At 40.8% G+C, this 18318-nt stretch overlaps 1 protein-coding gene across 1 annotated transcript in view; it reads left to right on the top strand.

The window, feature by feature from the left end:
* Window positions 1-18318, top strand: part of zfhx3b (zinc finger homeobox 3b) — a 296238-nt gene that overhangs the window by 39380 nt on the left and 238540 nt on the right. Inside the window, exon 2 of the mRNA XM_044200100.1 lies at window positions 17417-17521. The gene's annotated coding sequence lies outside the window, so the exon portion shown is untranslated. The remainder of the gene's footprint in view (window positions 1-17416; window positions 17522-18318) is intronic.

The following is an 18318-nucleotide window of genomic DNA, read 5'->3' as shown; positions in this document are numbered from 1 at the left end:
TTAGCGCAAAGAAAATTACACCATTATTCTGGGACAGAAATAATTATATAGTGGTTTTACAACCTGTGCCATAGGAGTTTATGATTTTATTTCTCTTTGAAAATAAATCCCCTCATAAATGATTCATTCTTGGTGAGAGATCATCTGACAAGGAATAATAAACCAGTACTAGCTGAGTCGTATTTACATTCAAATAAATGCAGACAAAGGAAGTTCATATGAAAAGATATTTCTTCTGTGTTTGCAACACAATAAAACATAGTTGTCATTGTCCCTCTCAATGACTGTCAAAGCTGATTTACAGGTTTGTTTTTCTTGCATCTAAGAGTTTGACACGATGTCACCACCGCAGATTCACAGAGCATTTTTTTTTCTTTGTCACTTTACTATACATGTAGATACCACGTCTGTCTGTGATACTGGGGTGAGGAAATTGCTTATTTTGTGTTGCTGCTTAAGTGTAAACTGCAGTTGTTCAGTGGTAGACACACAGCTCGTCAGCTGTGAACATCTTGCCAAATGATGTGATGAAAGCAAATCATTAATAACAATTTATTTGTCCAATTTAAAAACTGCAGCCCAAGCTTGCACACCCTTAACCAGCCTAGCATTAACAAATCAAATCATGCAAACAATTTACAAAACCTAAATCAAAGGGGTGAAATCTCTTAAAATGGCACAGCATCAGGAAACACAGAAATATGAAAAAGTGCTCTACATACTAGCTTGTACAATATTTTCACAAACAAAAGTAAAAATGAGCAGAGAAGTAACTGTACTTATAGTGTGCAGCATTGTTGCTTTTATATTGTACATCAACTACAAATGTAGTAGCAGTTTCATAATAGCATTAACATATCATGTAAAGGAATCAAATCTATAAATCTATAATCCACTTAACACAGTGGAAACCCCAGAGAGAGTGGTTTGCACTGTACTAATTCAAAATAAATTTGACCTCTCTGGCCAAAATGTGTGCACAAATATGGTAAATTAGACTGATTACAATTTGCTGCATTGTCATGTAGTGACACAGCTCTTCGGGAATAAGCTCCAATGTCAGAGGATGTTATAGTGTGGTTAGAGGGCCTTGATAAAGTAACACTGCTGCACTGCAGATACAGTAAAGTCTGTGATAGAAATAGCTTGAAGAAACATCTCCTTAGGGCACACCTACAGCTCTTACCCAGCTCTTCAACAGAAAAAGATCCTATAAAGAATTCTCAAACAATAAGGTTTTTTTCTCCCTTCCAGCTTAATTACTGATATTTCTCTGTTATAGGTGCCTGATTTGAGGGAGATAATTAGGTGGGATATTGAAGTGGGCCTCCAGGGGGCTCAGGTCTGGTGGATCAGGAGAACGAAGATGAGGGGAGACACCATCTTTTCAAATTATTCTGGGGGGCCAGTGCTCCCAAGCAGCTTATGCAGCTAAGGCTTGGTAATTAAATTATAATTTAACCTGCTGAGGGTAGAGTGGCAGGACTGGACCAGGCTCGGGGTGGTATGGCACTGACAGGATTTACACTTAATGAAATAATAAAGCAACACCAGCAAGGTAGCTGGCAGTGAAGAAACAGACGCGCCACCACTTGGCACTCTGTTTATCCACTCTTCAGTGGTGGGGGAAGGTTCAAAGCTAACGAGTGGCTCTCTCTCCTTCTCCATTTCTCTTGCTATGTTCTGTTGTTGAGTACAAGTTAGTATAGTGAGTGGCACTGCTTTTCATTTTCACTTTTGTCATTTTTTTTATAGTTTTGCTTTTTAGTTTTTATGCATTTACTGTATATATGTTTGTATGTGTGATTGTTATGTGTTGTGCTTGGATTGCCAACACTGTTGTTTTCTCAAGTTTAAAGGAAGGATTCTGACATAAAATATTGTGTAATGTGTAAAGGTAAGATGTATACAATTTATATGTAGTTGTTAATCTTAAATCATATCCATATCAACATATCTGTGTATAGACACAAAAACAGTCAGCGATTCCATATTTGTTTCTTGGGTTTGTGCTGATGGCTATATTATTCTATATTTACTCTGCTGCATTTTGCAAAGGAGTTATCTTTCTTGTTGTGCATGCTAATTCTCTGTTGATTAATTAAAGTTTCTCTGTGGGGAATCTTATGCATGTAATTAAAAACTCTCAAAGTACAGAGTGCCCACAAAATAGCTGACTCTCAAACATAAATATTGCAGAAAGCAGTAACTCATGTTGAGAACAGCTTTGGTCCCAAATAAATTGATGTTGGCTGGCTGGTGTTGTGCACAGGTCATTATGTTTTTGAATACATTCTGGATCCTTCTAATGAGACATGTTTTCTTTAATTTTACTTAGTGCCTATATTTACTGGTACTTATATTTAATGTATGTCAGTGAAGTTTGTTCTCCCAGCATCCTTATTGCCACCATATTGAGATTATATACAGGCATATACTCACCATCAGTCAGTCAGCTTGATGTATTAATGTAAAGTACAACCTAAATCCACAGTGTTTTACATGAAACACAAGAAGGTGCCAGAAAATGATTGAAACAGGGAGAAAGTGGGTGAGCGTTAAACAGACAAAAAGATTTAAAGGGCGATGAGGTAGAGAGAAATATGGAATCCACCACATCTGTTTTGTGTCAGTGCATCTTTTTCCTCTCCTTCCCTTCCCTTCTCTCCTCTTCCTCCATCTCTGCAGCTGTTAAGATGGATGCCTCACAGTGGAGGGAAGAACCATGCAGTGTTCCTATAGCCCTGCATTGCCGCAAGCTCATTACAACCCTCCCCTCCAAAATCACTCCCGCCCTCGCCTGCCCCACTCTCACCATTCACCCGAGCCTAAATCTGCCCCCACCCCAGCCTCAGCCCCAGATCCAGCCCAGCATGACAGACAGGCCCAGTTAACAGTCCCTGTAAGCGGCGAAAGAAAGCCGAGCAGAGAGGTAAAATGACTGGACCGCAAATGACAGGTGTAGTTAAAATAGTGAGGCGCAGAAAGGCTTGAGGACAGAGAGCTGGGGCGGCACTGTAATAAGCAGGATGAAGGAGCTCAAGCATTGCCTGAGTTTTCCTCTCTCTTCCACTAACATCCTTCCTCAGGCAAACAAAGGGAAAATAAGAGAAAGTTAACTTTTTCCTTCAGACACTTCCTCTCTTCATTGAGTTATTTCTCTCATGTCAGTCCTGTCTTGCACTGCTTTTTTAAAGGACGTTAATGAAGCATTACTGGCATAATGCAGGATATTTCTAAAATGTGAGCGTTTTAATAACATGCTGTGTGACAGGGCTACTTGAATTGTAAATGACCAAGGGGAGGCCATTTTGTTTGGTCCCCTTTGGACTCATTTAGATGGACACAGGAGGGATTTGCCTCTACTGCTGATCTGCATCTGTTTTATATGCCTTTCATCCATTTTCTATGTTGCCTTTTTTATCACCACCTTTCCATCAAATCTCATCCAGCCTCATGTTTAAAATAATCAGTTTTTTGCAGCATCTCTTTGCTGGACAGGAGGATATGGGGCGTGGGGGGTGGAGTGAATAGATTGGAAGTGTGCCAGTCATGGGTTGAGGGGACAGTACTGTTGTAGGACCATGGAAGGACATTGCCCATTCATCATTTCAACCATCCTTGTAACTAAGACTTTGTTTCTAATCAATGTAAATGGTTAAGAAAACATCGTTATCAAAATGTAAAAATTGCAAATAAAAATCATTTTGATAAACAGACTGGTTCGGTCCCTAGCCTCAATGGTCTCATCCACACAGACCTGCAAAAATATGCATGCCATAAGAGGTCAAAATACTAAACATCTACAGCCATGCTAACATGCTGCTGTTCAGCAGGTATGATGTTTACCATGTTCACCACACTTGCTAATTAGCACTAAACACAAAATACAGCCGAGGCTGAGGTGAATGGCGTTGGTTTTGCAGATCATTGCAGAACTTTGATCTGATGGTGGCACTAGATAAAAAAAAAAAATCAAAGGATCACCAAACTTATTCAAATTCATCCTAAGGGGAACATGAATTGCCAAATTCAATGGCACTGCGTCCAATACTTGTAAAGACATGTCAATAACAACCACAAATGCCAACCTCTTGGTGGCATTTGGTGGGGATCATCGTTTTGGGAGCATGAATGTCTGTACAAAATTTTATAGCCAAAGAACCAACAAAAGAGCCATGTGTGGTTGATAAAAAAATATAGCCAACATAACACACAAGAGATTACAGCCAGCACATACTCACTTATAATGTATTAAAGTTGCTTAAAAAAGCCTTCAATGTAGTAATTATGGGCATTACTGTTACCAGCATTTGAATGATTTGGTACTTTACTGTATGTGTTATTTTCCCTCTAAGTCTGTTCTTTCTCTGATCAAACTCCCATTGCCATTTAACATGATTGTGTTCTCTCTCCTTTCCCCCTCCTCTTCCTCATCTTGCTTGCCCTCCCTAACTCTGCTTCCACTGTCTATCTGATTGGTATTAACAGGATTATCAATGCTGCTGCCATAATTAGAAGTAATGCACCACAATTACTGATATAGATCTGGGGGATTAAATTTCATTATGTGGAGCTTGCTTCCAGGCAATAAATCTAATGCGTTTTGATCATATGGACTTTGTTGATATCTACATGTCAGTATTTATACTTATTAAAACTCTGCCACTATTTCCACAAGACCTATAGTAGCTGATAATTGTTGGCTCTCAACGTGCCTTAAGCCTAGCAGATACTGTACAAGTGAATGAATGAGTCATGGCCTGCAAGCTCACTCCAAGTTGAGGTGATACCAGAGTCTTTATTACAATACAATATTCGGGGTGTTTGATACTGCATTTCATCTTTATTGAGCCATATATTTAGATGGGAGTGACAGAAGAGATGGGAGAAAGAGTGTGGTTATTGTTTGACATCAGCTCTCAATGTTAGGCACGTCATATGGACTGAAGTCCACTGAGCTGTAGAATGCTCCCACAGTCAAAAACATAAAATTATACGCGTTAGCATACTAGCTTGTGTTACATTAGTCTCTAGACTGTATTAACCTGAATCACTATGAGGCTTGCTGTTGAGGGAGCTTCCCATCTATATCACTGACATATATAGTGAGAAAAAAGTATGGCCATCTGGAGGAGCTAAATTTAGCAGGTCCCTGTGCAGAGGAACATCTGTCTTTATCAGCGGTGGTTAACTCTGTACAGGAAACCCAGCACATGTAATTCATGCAGTATTTAGATGAGAGGGTCAGAGTGCTCCTGTGGGGATGGAGACAGTCTCTGTTGCACAGACTGCATGATTGACTTGGGCCTGTGGAGAGAGGTGCCAGCCCTGATCTCTTTAAAGGACGAGGCAGCACACAGGAATGTCATGCTTTAACTCCCCCATCTGCTGATGTTGTGCCTCTGACTGATAAAGCAATAACACAGCAAGACAGCATATTAGAGTTTAGAGGCTCAGTGCAGTTAGTGATGTTGAGATAAGGATCAACTGTAATTTAGATACTGACATGCATTTGGTGGCATCGTGGTCCAGAAGTAGAAAGTAACTAAGTACATTTGCTGAAGTTCTGTAGTTAAGTACAACTTTTAGGCACTTGTGCTTTACTTCAGTGCTTACATTTTATGCTACTTTATACTTCTACTTCTCTACATTTCAGTTGGAAATATTGTACTTTTAACTCCACTACATTTATTTGACAGCTTTACTTTTCTGCTGATTTAGGTTTTACATCCAAAACATATGACCATGATATGTTTTGTAGATTAGTTTACCCAACAGTATATTAAGCTGTTCAACTTAGCTCTACATCAACTAACCACGACATTAAAATGTTGCTTACATGTTAATGCTTCAGGAATAGTAATTATATATATAATAATAATGTAACATACCAGGGCCATTCTGCAGAAAGAGTACTTTGACTTTTTATCCTTTAAGTATTTTTTTCTGTTAATACTTCTGTGCTTAAGTAAGATTTTGAATGCAAAACTTTTGTAACAAGTATGTATGTAAAGTATTTTTATATTTTGGTAATTTTACTTAAGGAGAAGATATGAATACTTTTTCTTTTACTGTTGGAATCTGCCAAAACTCAGTGAGGACCTTGGAGAAGAGGAAAGCAGCATGTAAATGTGAAAACACAAATGAATAATAATAATGGACAAAACGATGGGTTGATCTAGTTCTCCTAAATTTAACAAAAATCCTTTGTATTGTGTTGGTTGAACCTTGTGTAGATTTCTATAGCCTTAAAAAGCTTTAAAATTGTGAATTTCTTTCTTCCTATGGTTGCTCAACCGCCACCTCCTCTGCCATATTAAACACTCAGTCAGTGTTCAGTCAGTATTTCTTGGCAACGGACCTGTCTTTTCTTAGGGGTGTCACGCTGTAGCGTTGCTCCTACATTGCTCAAATCAAAGCCTAACAGAAGCAGAGAGAGAGAGAGAGAGGAAGGCTGCACATACCTGAAGTCCTCCCAATCCCTCACCCACACACATTCACATGCACAAATACACAGACGCAAACATGCACAAAAAACACAGTCAAGTACTGACATGGATTCAGCTGAGACACACATCATAAAGCTGCAACATGCCTGTCTCGCTGTCTATCCATCTCTCTTTCACACTTAGAAGAGACAGTACACACACACTAATAAGTGCTTCATTAGTTTGAATGCGGATACACACTGGTGTTGCTTAATAGAAAGTCTTTGTGATTGCTACATGCGAGAAATCATTGGATACTATGTGTTTTATCAGCTGAGGGGAGTCCCATCATCTGGACTAAATGCTAGTCAGTACATGACAAAGAAGCAGACCTTTGTCCTGACACTTACCTTTTAGTACACAGACAATATTAGCATATTTTTTTCCAGGATGGATGTAAGCTATACTCTCGCAAGCTGATAAGAAGACAAAATGGCCGCAGTAATTTTTTTGAAACTATTCCAATAAGCTCCCACGGGGGAGAGAATCTCCATCTTATTAAACCAGTCATCCACTCACAGATACAGTGATGATACTTGCATAATAACTTTAAACAAAAAGAACAATCTCATTCAGGAGCTGGGCTGACCATTTTTTCCTCTCCTGCTAAGTGATCTGCCATTGTGCAACAACAGCGCCATTCAAAATATAACATTATTTAGAAATGAAGCCAATAACGCGTTAAAATATATGAAACTCATTTGTGAAATGTTTGAGAAATTGCTGCCAGGGGGTTGTGGATGAATGCGGTCTCTGGTGCCCACACTGAAGATTCAGAAAGGGGTGGTAAATATTTCAAATAAGAATAATATCACCAGGAAACCATTTGCAAACTTAAAGGGCACACACACACACACACACAATGAAATGACATGATATAAAAATGCTGTCCTCCATGCTCTGCAGCTGATGTCTGATATTTCATCCTTGTTGTTTTATTAAAGATTTAAACAAGTTTACATCTCCAACAAATACAAATTAGCCAATTTCTCTGACACCCACTCTGATCTAATGGGGAAGATATGAAGAGGACAGGAGAAAGGGATGGAAGGAGAAACTGGAGATTGTGATAGTATATTATATTTCTATATATGAATTTGATACACTTAAAGAAAACATAATTTTAAGATATCAGTGCTGAGGGGGGCAGTGTTACATTCTGTTGGATATGACTTGTCAGAACAAAAGGATATGGAGATTCATTATGCTCCTAAAATTCACAAAATTACTTTCTGTCATTAGTATTGAGCAGCTGAATATAAGTATCTCCTTAAGCATTATTCAATTATTCATCTCAATATAATGTGTCCATGTTAGTATTAATAAATGGATGCTGCTTTAATAGAGGTCTAACTTATGTTAACTGCACTGAATAAATAGGAGAGCTCTAGTAGCACAACACCTAACAACTATCATTTATTCTTTTTCTGTAACTTTGTTGATAGACTTGTGCCATTGTTTTATCTTCCTCATTTACTACATTTAATTTCTCTGTCTCATTCTGTTGTCAGCTCTTAAGTCTCTGCTCCTCTGCATCCTCAAAGTCAATCGATTATCTCCATGGCTGAGGTTCTTTCTCTCATCTGACGCGTTGAGTATCTATCCTTGGCTTTCTGACCTGGGCCAACCCCCGCCTTACCGTGTGGCTCCTTCCGAACTTTGATGGCAGCATCCATATCCATGTCACCAGTCTGACACTGTCCGTCCTACATCAATAAACATTTGGGGAGGGCAGATTTTTCTAGGCTGAATAATTTATAGTGCATGATTAGAAACTCTATCCTGAGTGGAGGATCTGGTTGCTTGTATGTTTGTCTTGGATCTTTACAATAAAACATGACCCAGTCTGATTAGAAAGTCCGGTGCCACAGAGCTTGTTGGGTGTGTGTGTGTGTGTTTGAGAAACAGTGAGAGAGAAAGAGAAAAGACAATTAGATATAGGGTTTAGTTTTGTTCTGAAGTGGCTCTGGATAAGCAGACACAGTAAAGAAAAACTCTATTAAAAGACTTAACATTTCCATTAGAAAATGATCTGTGTGTTCTTAACACAGAGAGACACATACAGAGCAAAACCTGGCAATGTTGGTGTGTTTAATACAACATTTTTGTTGTCACACTGCTCAATGAGACATCTTAGCCTTAATTATAGTTACTGGAAATTGTCAGACTGTAGAGGAGCAGTTCTGTATGATTTAATGAATCACAGACAGTCATACTGAATATTATTTCTTCAAAAATAGGACCATTATAACCTCATAAAACAATTTATCATTGTATGACAAACAAGAAGTGCTTTGTAAGATTGTGACAGTGATTCAAAAAATTCAAATACAAGTACAAGTCTATCAAATTTAATTGATATGTGAACTTCATACCCACAGTTAGTAATACATGATGATGCAGACACAGTCTGGAGTCTCAGTCTTTACCATAAACATCTGAAAGGATACTTAACTTTAACTTTAAAAGTGATGCATTCTTCCCATCCCAGCACCCCATCAGTTTTACAAATGCAGAGGAATATTCTGCATGTTCAAACTCTAAAACCTCTCACTTTCTCACAGTGGATAGAGGCAGATATAAGGCGAGTGTCTGGCAGTCACTGTTGTCCTTCACTGGGGCCTGCTTCTCTTTGTGTTTCAGAGGGACAGTAGAGAGAGCGCATCATGAACTTCTCATCACACAGTAGCTAAGAGTGTGTGTTTGGGGTGGGGAGGGGGTGTTATGTTCATTAGCTCAGTCAAAATGCCTGGAGGCATAAGCAGAGGAGGACTGAGTGAAGGAGAGCAGGGGGGTGGCTTATATGGAAATTGACCAGTGTGCTGAAACTGTTCATCTGGTGTAGGCCTTTGAAGTGAGCTGTTCAACACTGCAGTCCGCCTTGTTCTTGATAATTGCCTAAATGATCTCCATGGAGCGTGGGGTTGTGTTACAACTGAACTAATCCAGGGGCAACCCGCTGATTTGACAGAGAGCTCTTCACTATGTCAGTCTCCCCCCTCGCCCAAACAACAGCCTATCTTCCATTCTGTTTGGTCTGTTTATTAGAGTAACACGGCAGGGGGTGTCATGGTAGTGATGTGGGTTCTGGAGGCACGGGGGGGTGGGTGGTGGGTGGGGGGGAGTGGGGGTTCTGTTTGTTGTAGGGATGATGGCCCCTGTGCTCCCCAAGCTTAGCCACACGCTTAACCCGCACTCCTTGACATCATACCCTCCGCTCACCCCCATTGATATGTAAATGAGAAGCAGCCCTGTTTGCAAATGAGGGAGGAATAATTAGTCAGGAGCACTTAGCAACAACAACAATAATACACGTGTCTGATCCAGGCTGAGCTGCTCTCTCATGTCATTTGAGCTGCTGCTGGCAATCAGACTAGCCCCCCCCCCGCAGCACCAGAGACACTGGTGGGTGGTGGGGCATCCACAACAAGTACAGTGTTTGGCCTTTTGGAGCCTCACCAGGGTTTAAGGATCCAGTGGAGCATGGAGGCCAAGCAGAGCCCTAGGCCAAGCACAGAGTACAGAGCACAGCCTGAGTTGGAGACCTCTCTTGGTATGCAGGGAGGTCAGAGCAGAGAACGAACCGGAGAGGAAGTAATGTGGATACCCTGAGACCTGAGCTTTACAGGTCCTGGAGGAAGAAAGAGCACCGTCACACACATGTCCATGAAAAAGGCAAGGCTTAAGTGGAAAAATGAAAGTTCAGTTCAGTTTTCAGTGAGGAAAGTACCGTGTTAATGTGTGTGTTTGTTTGTCGGGAAGAATGAGAGCAAAAGAGAACATGAGTGAGAAAGTTGCTAAGAACAAAATGGCAGACAGGAGAAAAAAATAAACAGCATCCATTTCGGGAATATGACTCAGTACCTTGACTGGGAAAAATAGATTATTGTGACCAATTTACATACAGCACCAGCGCTTCAAAGAGGCGGGTGTCATGTTAGAACTCCGGTGCCAGGCGTAATGAAGAGCCCCCCTCCCACTGTCCCAGGACAGGCCCAGTGGCAGAGTATCAGGTAGACTAAGGTCCCATATAAAAGCGGCCCCTATGAATTATAAATCATAGGCCACTGGAGCCACAGCCTGTGGGATACAGAGGGGGTAAGAGGGACTATATTCCCGGAACAAAGGACAGCGGTGGGAGGGGGTAAGGTGGAGAGGTGGTGGGGTAGTGTCATACAGTAAAAGTTAAAGAACGACAGAGAATTTGATGGTGTGTCATTGCTGTCGTAACATACGCAATATCTCTGCGGAAATGATATTTAAATTATAAACAATCAGCACTTTAAGGAGTCCATACAGTGTATTTATTAGGGCTGCACGATATGGTAAAAAAAATAATAATTTTCACTGAAAAAACTATTAAAATCATGATAATGTGAAATTTGTTGGGGTCTGTACCAAACAGTCACGTTTTGTTACATCTGGAGAACAAGATTTGTTGGCCAGGGCATCTCTGTAGCAGTACAGTACTTTATTATAATGCTGTTTTGTAACACATTTTACCTTTATCAAAAAATTGCAGCTTCTGTGATTTGGATATTGCACTTGGCCATATTGCGATTTCGATAATATTTCGATTAATTGTGCAGCCCTAGTATTTATACTTTCTTTATTTACACCTATTCATTTCTAAATGTAGAAATCTTTTCCACATGTGTGTTGCACTTCATGGAGAAGCAATAAGAAGGGCTTAGATTTCTGAACATTTTTTCCACCATTTTGTGCATTAGCACACACATGAGAATAAGCAAGAGTGCATGTGTTCTACTTTATGCTTGTGTTCATGTGAAAAGATTTCTGAACCAGCTGGAGTTTTCTTGTCCTCCCCATTGGTCAGTGGGTTGTAGGCCTGGTTCAGTCAGAGGTGATTGAATAGAAATATTGTTTTTTTTTTTTTTTTTTTTGGGGGGGGCATGCTGATGAAAGGTTGATTGATATGGTGTCAGGAGCTCTGTGATGGATTAAATTGTGTGTGCAGACGTGGCCCGGGCCAGTCATGGCTGTTGCTGCCTTCTCCGCCAGCCACTGCTGCGGCAGCTTTAAGAAAATTTGATTTTCGCAGCTCAGAAACACACGGCAGCCCCTTTCTCTCCGCTGCCTGACTTCCATTTAGTTTGAGAGTGCACAAGTGATTCTTTATTGGATGAAATCTGCGCCGGATTGGATAAAGTGTTAGAGCGCTGAGCCATCTATCACTATCACCGCCCCAGCTCCAGTTTCATTTTAAAAGAAAAGAATAAAAGCAGAAAAAACAGAAAAGAAGAAGAAGAAAAACAGACAGCCATAGGATGTTGGAGATTTGAAAATTAACTGTGGCAAGGAAAAAAAGATCTATCCTCAAACCACTAAGCCTGTTTCCTCCGTTGGAGGATACCAAGCTTTTCACTGTAGAGATGCCTCCATGACTCACTAGTCTCAAGCGCTCCTGACTCTATGCTCTCATAATGTCAGCTGACCAGCTCTAGCCCACGCCTGTTCACACCCTGCTCCATAGGTCAGGTTCCTTTTTTTTCTCCTTATATGATCCTTCGCAGAACTCTGACATCTTGTGATAGTAGTACAAATATGGCCTTGAGAAGAATTTACCATGTGGCAGGCAGGATTATTTGTTTAAAGTGGACTAAATGTTATTTTACTGAATGTCGGTTGAAGCTCAAGACTACCATGCGACTACAGAAATATGATACTGGATTTAGGGTAAATCCTATGTAACAAAACTGTAGCATGTATTCAATTGAAGGAGCTGGTTCTCTTATGTTGCTCTTGCTGTGTTAACTGCAGAGATGCTGACCTGGTCTTGTTATATGGACTTAGTTTACAATTCACCAACGTCCAAGCCTTACATGCTTTCTGATTTGTTTTGTCATAATTTTCAGATATTTTTAAACTATGTAATTAATATTTATAGCTTGGGTGTACGTACAGCTTTAAAAACTAAGCTCATTTAAAAACATCTAAAACAGAGGTGGCATAGTGGATCCATTCATTCCCTCCATTTTGTAAATATTGCTTGCTTTCTGCTTGCAGATGTCTATCTTATACTTTTTTTCATATAAAACTATATCAATTAAATTCAATACAAAATACTTTATTCGTCCCTCAAGGTGCAATTCAAGGCAAGCGAGTGTGCAAACAGAAGTACATATAGACAATTCATTTACACACATAAAAAACAAATCAAAACTAATGACATATGTTAGAAGACATACACAAGGATTAGGATACGCTTGTTTGCTTCTGCAGGCCACAGGTCGCCACACAAGCAGCGCCCCCAGCATCCCCTCCAGGCTGCATATACATGCCATATTCGCTAAAAGCACCTGTTGACAATTTAAAGAGAGTTTTCCATAGGAAATGTTACCTTTGCACAGCTGTGACGGAAATATATTTATTCTGGTTGTAACAGACCAGTTAGATCCAATAGGTTGTTAAACTGTTGGTTGCTTCACAGCCAAGTCAGCCTGCAGACTTCTGTGCTCACTGATAGAGGGGAATCAGCAGTGTGACAAAGCCCCTGACCCCACAAACCACAACCCCAGTCACCCTAAACTACATACGTTTAGTCTATCAGGCCTGCATCTCTAGTCCATCCTAGCCCTGCCCAACACGGCTCACTCTAAACCTGTGAATTAGTCAGACTTGTTTGTTTGTGCACATCTGACCATCTCTCTTCCATTCATTTTTAAACTCTATCTCTTATGTCCCCCTGTCTGTCCATTAGTGCTCTGCTGTATAAAGCAAATGGCCATGAATTTACCTCAGGGCGATGCAGACGAGAGCATCGGAAGGAAGGAAGAGAAGAAAAAAGAAGTGGGGGAAAAAGAGCGGCTGAAATTGTGAAACTCCTATGTATTTCATTTCGTCTTACATAATTCATTTTGAAATGCATCTTGGATGATGTAAATCTGTTCAGAGGCACCCTCTATTCCAAGCCTTTACCCTTAAATGTCTCTGTGGTTGAAGTGTCCTGAGGCAGTTTGGACCCACCAGCCTTCCCCACCCCCAGCCTTAATAAATCATTATGGAGGAGAGCCGCACTTATCAAGCTGGTCAGAGACCTCTAATGAGCACAGGGACCGCCACTCCGCACAGCCCCAGAAATATTTTATTAAGAACACATTTAAACACACACTACTCAGGATGTATGACCACATTGGTGAGCCCCCCACCTCTGCATCATAAATAGCAGGCCCAAGACCACAGATTGTATGTGAGATCCACACATTGTTTAAGCAGTCCACTGTGATGCAGCTAACTCTGTCCTCTAGTCTGACTTGTCCACTAGCCAACGCTGAGTGCCCTCTGTGGAGCACTTGGATTATTTCCTGGATCCCGATGGCTCCTTTAGGGCCTTATGACCTTTGCTCTTATGCTCAAGTTATGATGGCCCTTCAGAGTTGAGAACATATTCGCAAGTCAGACTCAGGTCGTCTCCCTGAATAATGGTCTTCAGCTGCCTTATGTCCATTGTGTGCTTTTTGTGTGAAATTGAAATTATTATGAAAATCTACATGTTTCTTTGATGCAAATCTTGACCAAGACACTTTGTATGAACATTTTTCTTTTAAATGAAACACTGAGCCCACTGATTTCATTGTTCTTTCTAACTAAAAATTATGCCAATCAAATAGCTCCCTCTTCTCTATAGCTCAGGTTGAATTAATTGATGAAGTCAGATGCTGTGCTGTTTGATTGAAATGAACCACAAGTCTAAATAGCTTGTACAGTTGTACAAGAGAAACGATTTGTTTTGATCACTTAGCAATCTTTGTCTTTATGACAGCTTTGTCAAATCAAACAGTTTTGTGACTGGCAAAATTGTAGCTTGTTTTGTGTGAATGAAGCCACTATACTGTTGTACCTTTAAAAAAAAACTCCAAGTGCCTCTGCTCATGTATTTTACCTAATGAATTTATGCAATTTTTATCCAGTACATTTGGAGGTAAAATGGAAAATAGAAAGCAATCATGTCACAGGTTAAGGCCAGTCACTTTGATACAGGCAGACTATCATTAAAGAAATGCTCAGGCTCTCAGCCATGAATCCACCACTCAAAAATACCTGACCTAGGATAATGGCAAGTACATTGTTAATGCATCATTATTTTAATAAGTTGGAAAATTACTTAGACCACTGAACAAAGTTGGAATGAGCAAGGACTCGCTGACAGTAATAATAAAAGGTAAGAAAGTCTTTCTTTTACATTCCTTTTAAGTTTCCAACATCCAAGACTGAAGAAAACTAGTGAGAAAAAAATCATTATGCAGTTGTTTCATCTGACTCTTTTCTTCCCTAGCACAGAAACACCGGGCTGATTAAAGATGACTAAAAACTAAAACCAACCAAGCTACGTACCTCTTCTCTTTCTTCCTCTCTTCAACTTTTATTTTTAATGGAAAATCGGCCCCGAGCTCGTTTACTCAGGAACAGAGGGATATAAATGTTTTAAAATTTAACCAAAAAAGAAAAAGAAAGGGAAGAAAATGGAATGGAAGAAGGAAAGGATAGGCAATAAGAGAAAGATTTTAATCTTAATAATTCATAAAGCAGTCCTTCAATCCCTTTTTTCTCTCTGCTGACTGGTGTTTGATGAAGATACAGGCTTTCTCTCTGCTGGGTTCCAGCAAGGTAAATGTTGTGGTGCACATAGGCCTCCGATAAGGCCAATATGTGAGACACTTAGCAGCACAGAGCAGGAACGGATCAGAAACAAGGTTAGAGTGGCATGAAAGGCCCTAAGGGAAGCCAGGCAAGACAACAACTCAGACTGCACACCGATTGTAGCACCTAGGGTCACAGGGTCAGTGAAACGGTGGGACATGGGTTCTTAGAGCCCTGAGAACCTATGTTTGCTTATATAGAAACCTATTGGAAACCAAACTGCCACTAGCTTTGTTAGTAAGACATTGCATGTCTCTAGCATGATGCATTATGTTATTTTTATTAATTTGGTGAGCTTTAGTTTCCCATATGGAGGTATCTCTCCCAGGTATCTCGCTCAATCAGCGCTGCCTTTTTCTTTACAAATAAGATTTTGTATATTTAATTTATTTTGTGCACAAATGGTATAATTTTTGTCCAGAATTCATGGTGAAATGTACAGTGGTTTGTAAAAGTATGGAAAAAATGGTCAGGCTGAGAGTGTTCAGAGAGAGAGATGAGGAGAAGGAAGGAAGAAGGCTTTGCTGCTCTGAGGTACAGCCCTCTGATCTCCTTTTAAGTTGTGGCCCAGCATGCTCAGCAACATAGCCAGTCAAACCTGCAGCCCCCCAGGGTTCAAGCTCTGCTCAAAGGCTTCTCCTCTCTGAGGCTCCTCTGCGTAACCGCCAGGCCACGGCTCCTTTCCACCTCAGTGATCACACACACACTCTCCGACCAGGACTCGCATGTTGACACTGTGTTTGAGGAAGCGTTCTGTGATAATGTCCCAGTATTGATCAGCTATCTGTGATGATAGCTGTTGGGAAAGCGACCTGAATTCAATCTGGAATGATTGTTAATGCTGGATGCTGGATAGGTGGCTCAGCCTGCGGTTTGCCATATTGGGGGTGAGGGTGTTGGGGTCCAGGGTTCACCAAAGGTGAGGGGCCCTCCTTCCCATCTGTAGTCCTGGGAGTCAAGTTCAGCCAGAGGGTCTATGGGGGACAAGAGGTCTGGACTCCATGTCCATCTGGATCAATCTGCATATAGAGGCCAGCTGACTGAGACGGCCCCTCCTGGTTAGTGACAGGAGAAGCTGAAGGGGATGGCTGATTTGGGAAATGTGATTTTTCTAAGCAGTGGAGAACTGAACTGGCGGCCTTTATATTTGGTTAATGCAATGCAAATTGATTTTCATCATAACCATCACTGCTTATATCTCACTGGTTCATGTTTATTTGACTTAACTGTATGTATGTAATGGGAGGATGCGGTCTGTAATTACTTTATTAAAAAAAAAATATGACACTAAAATAAAGTGACAGTAAACCTGTAACTTGGCAACTTAAATGCACACTTAAAAAATACAAAATACAACTTAAATGCATTTTTAAAAAGCACATTTGAATGTAAATGTCAATTGTACAATTTTTGCAATTAGGGTGGATGCTGACAATTGTTTTGTTTGCAAGTAGATGGCATGCATTTATGAGTGCGTGTGTGTCTGTGTGTATAAGGCATTCATGAGATTAGTGTGAACCTTGTCCTCCCTGAAGGTGCAGAGGCCAGGCACACTGCCGCCGCTCATATGCATCTCTTTTATTGTCTATTGTGTATAATCACAGTCCTCTTGCTTCTCAGTGCCAGACTTTTGACCCTTTTTATTTTGCTGTCCATTTTCAGCTGCCCCGCAACCTAACAGGCATTAGACTACTGAACAGATGTGCAGGGGGCAGCCAGTGAATGCTAATGAGAGCTTCTGAAACATCAAATCCTTTTCATAGTCTGGTGGGATGACAGAATGAGAAAAAGTAGTATAAGGCATGTTGAGTCCAGTTTTAGTGAAATGATGGATTTATTTTAAAAAAAGCTTTAATTATAGCTAAAACTCATAAGTCACTGTGCGAGTCATAGGCCATGTGTGTTTGTGTGTGTGTCTGTGTGTGTCAGTGCGTGCACGTGTCTGGACACGTCTCTAACATTCAAGTGTGTGCATGTGCGTTGTGGCCGCTCGTGCGTCTGTGGATCCGTGTCCCCCAGGCTAGACAAAGCATGCTACTCCTTGGCAGTTCCCCCCTGTCACTGCAGAGGCCTCAGTGTGTGAGCGTGAGTGTGTGATCAATCTCACGTGGACCAGTCATGGTGTCAGGGCAGCAGTGGATCTGACTCTCCCTCTCTCTCTCTGTCTCTCCCTCTCCCTCTCTTCTCTCCTCACATCCCATTTCTCTTCCTCTTTCTCTCTTGCTCCTCTCCATCCATCCTTTTCTTTGACTGTGGGACAGTAGGAGTGCCGGGTCAGGAGCGAACCTATAGAGCGCCCATCTTTCTGGAGGATAATTAATGCATGCCAAGCTGGAGGGCTGATCCCGCCACCGGACTGCTCCAACCAGGTACCTGTGCCTTCCTTTTCTGTGGAGCTGCCCTGCTCTGTGTCACTTTGTCAACTGAGCTTTGCTGACTGACTGATTTGCTGACCAGCACTCACTAATGCTTTCACTTTTACACCCCCCCCCTCCCACACACACACACACACACACACACACACACACACACACACACACACACACACACACACACACACACACTCTCTCTCTCTCTCTCTCTCTCTCTCTCTCTCTCTCTCTCTCTCTCTCTCTCTCACTCACACACACACACACACTGTATACAAGGCAGTACTCGTCTATTACTGAGTAACTTTTAATAGTGTTTGCTGGAGTGAGAATAGCTTGTTTTCCCTCTTGATCTACATTGTGTGGGTTTACAGGTTTACAGGTGTAGAGTTAGAGAGACACGTTTTATGCTCTGAGGTGGCAAATGTCATGTTTTTCAAGTTGAAGTGGGTTGTCTTTACTGCTCTGGGCTGTACTAGGTGCTTCTACACCTCTGATCGCCTCTGATCGACTTTCTCAAAGGTTACAGTTTTTCTCTTTTCTGTGATTTGGTGTATTTGATGTGTTATTCCTCGCTGAGATAAAAAAACAAAATATGAGGCAAACTGTGATGATTCTGAAGCAGTTAAATCTGTTTGACTGCTTTGCAACATTGTAACTTTTTACCCTGAAGTGGTTACTGAAATGTAGCAGTTACATTTTTTTTTATAAAATTAAGATAGAAATAGGGAGATGTTCATTTCTATTTTCTTAAAGGCAGTAATGGTTAGTAAACTCACATTTACCAAATTTCCTAC

The sequence above is a fragment of the Siniperca chuatsi genome, linkage group LG1 (genome assembly GCF_020085105.1).
Source record: "Siniperca chuatsi isolate FFG_IHB_CAS linkage group LG1, ASM2008510v1, whole genome shotgun sequence".
Lineage (NCBI taxonomy): Eukaryota > Metazoa > Chordata > Actinopteri > Centrarchiformes > Sinipercidae > Siniperca > Siniperca chuatsi.
Note: the sequence above shows the minus strand (reverse complement) of the source record. Positions and strands in the feature narration are given on the sequence as shown.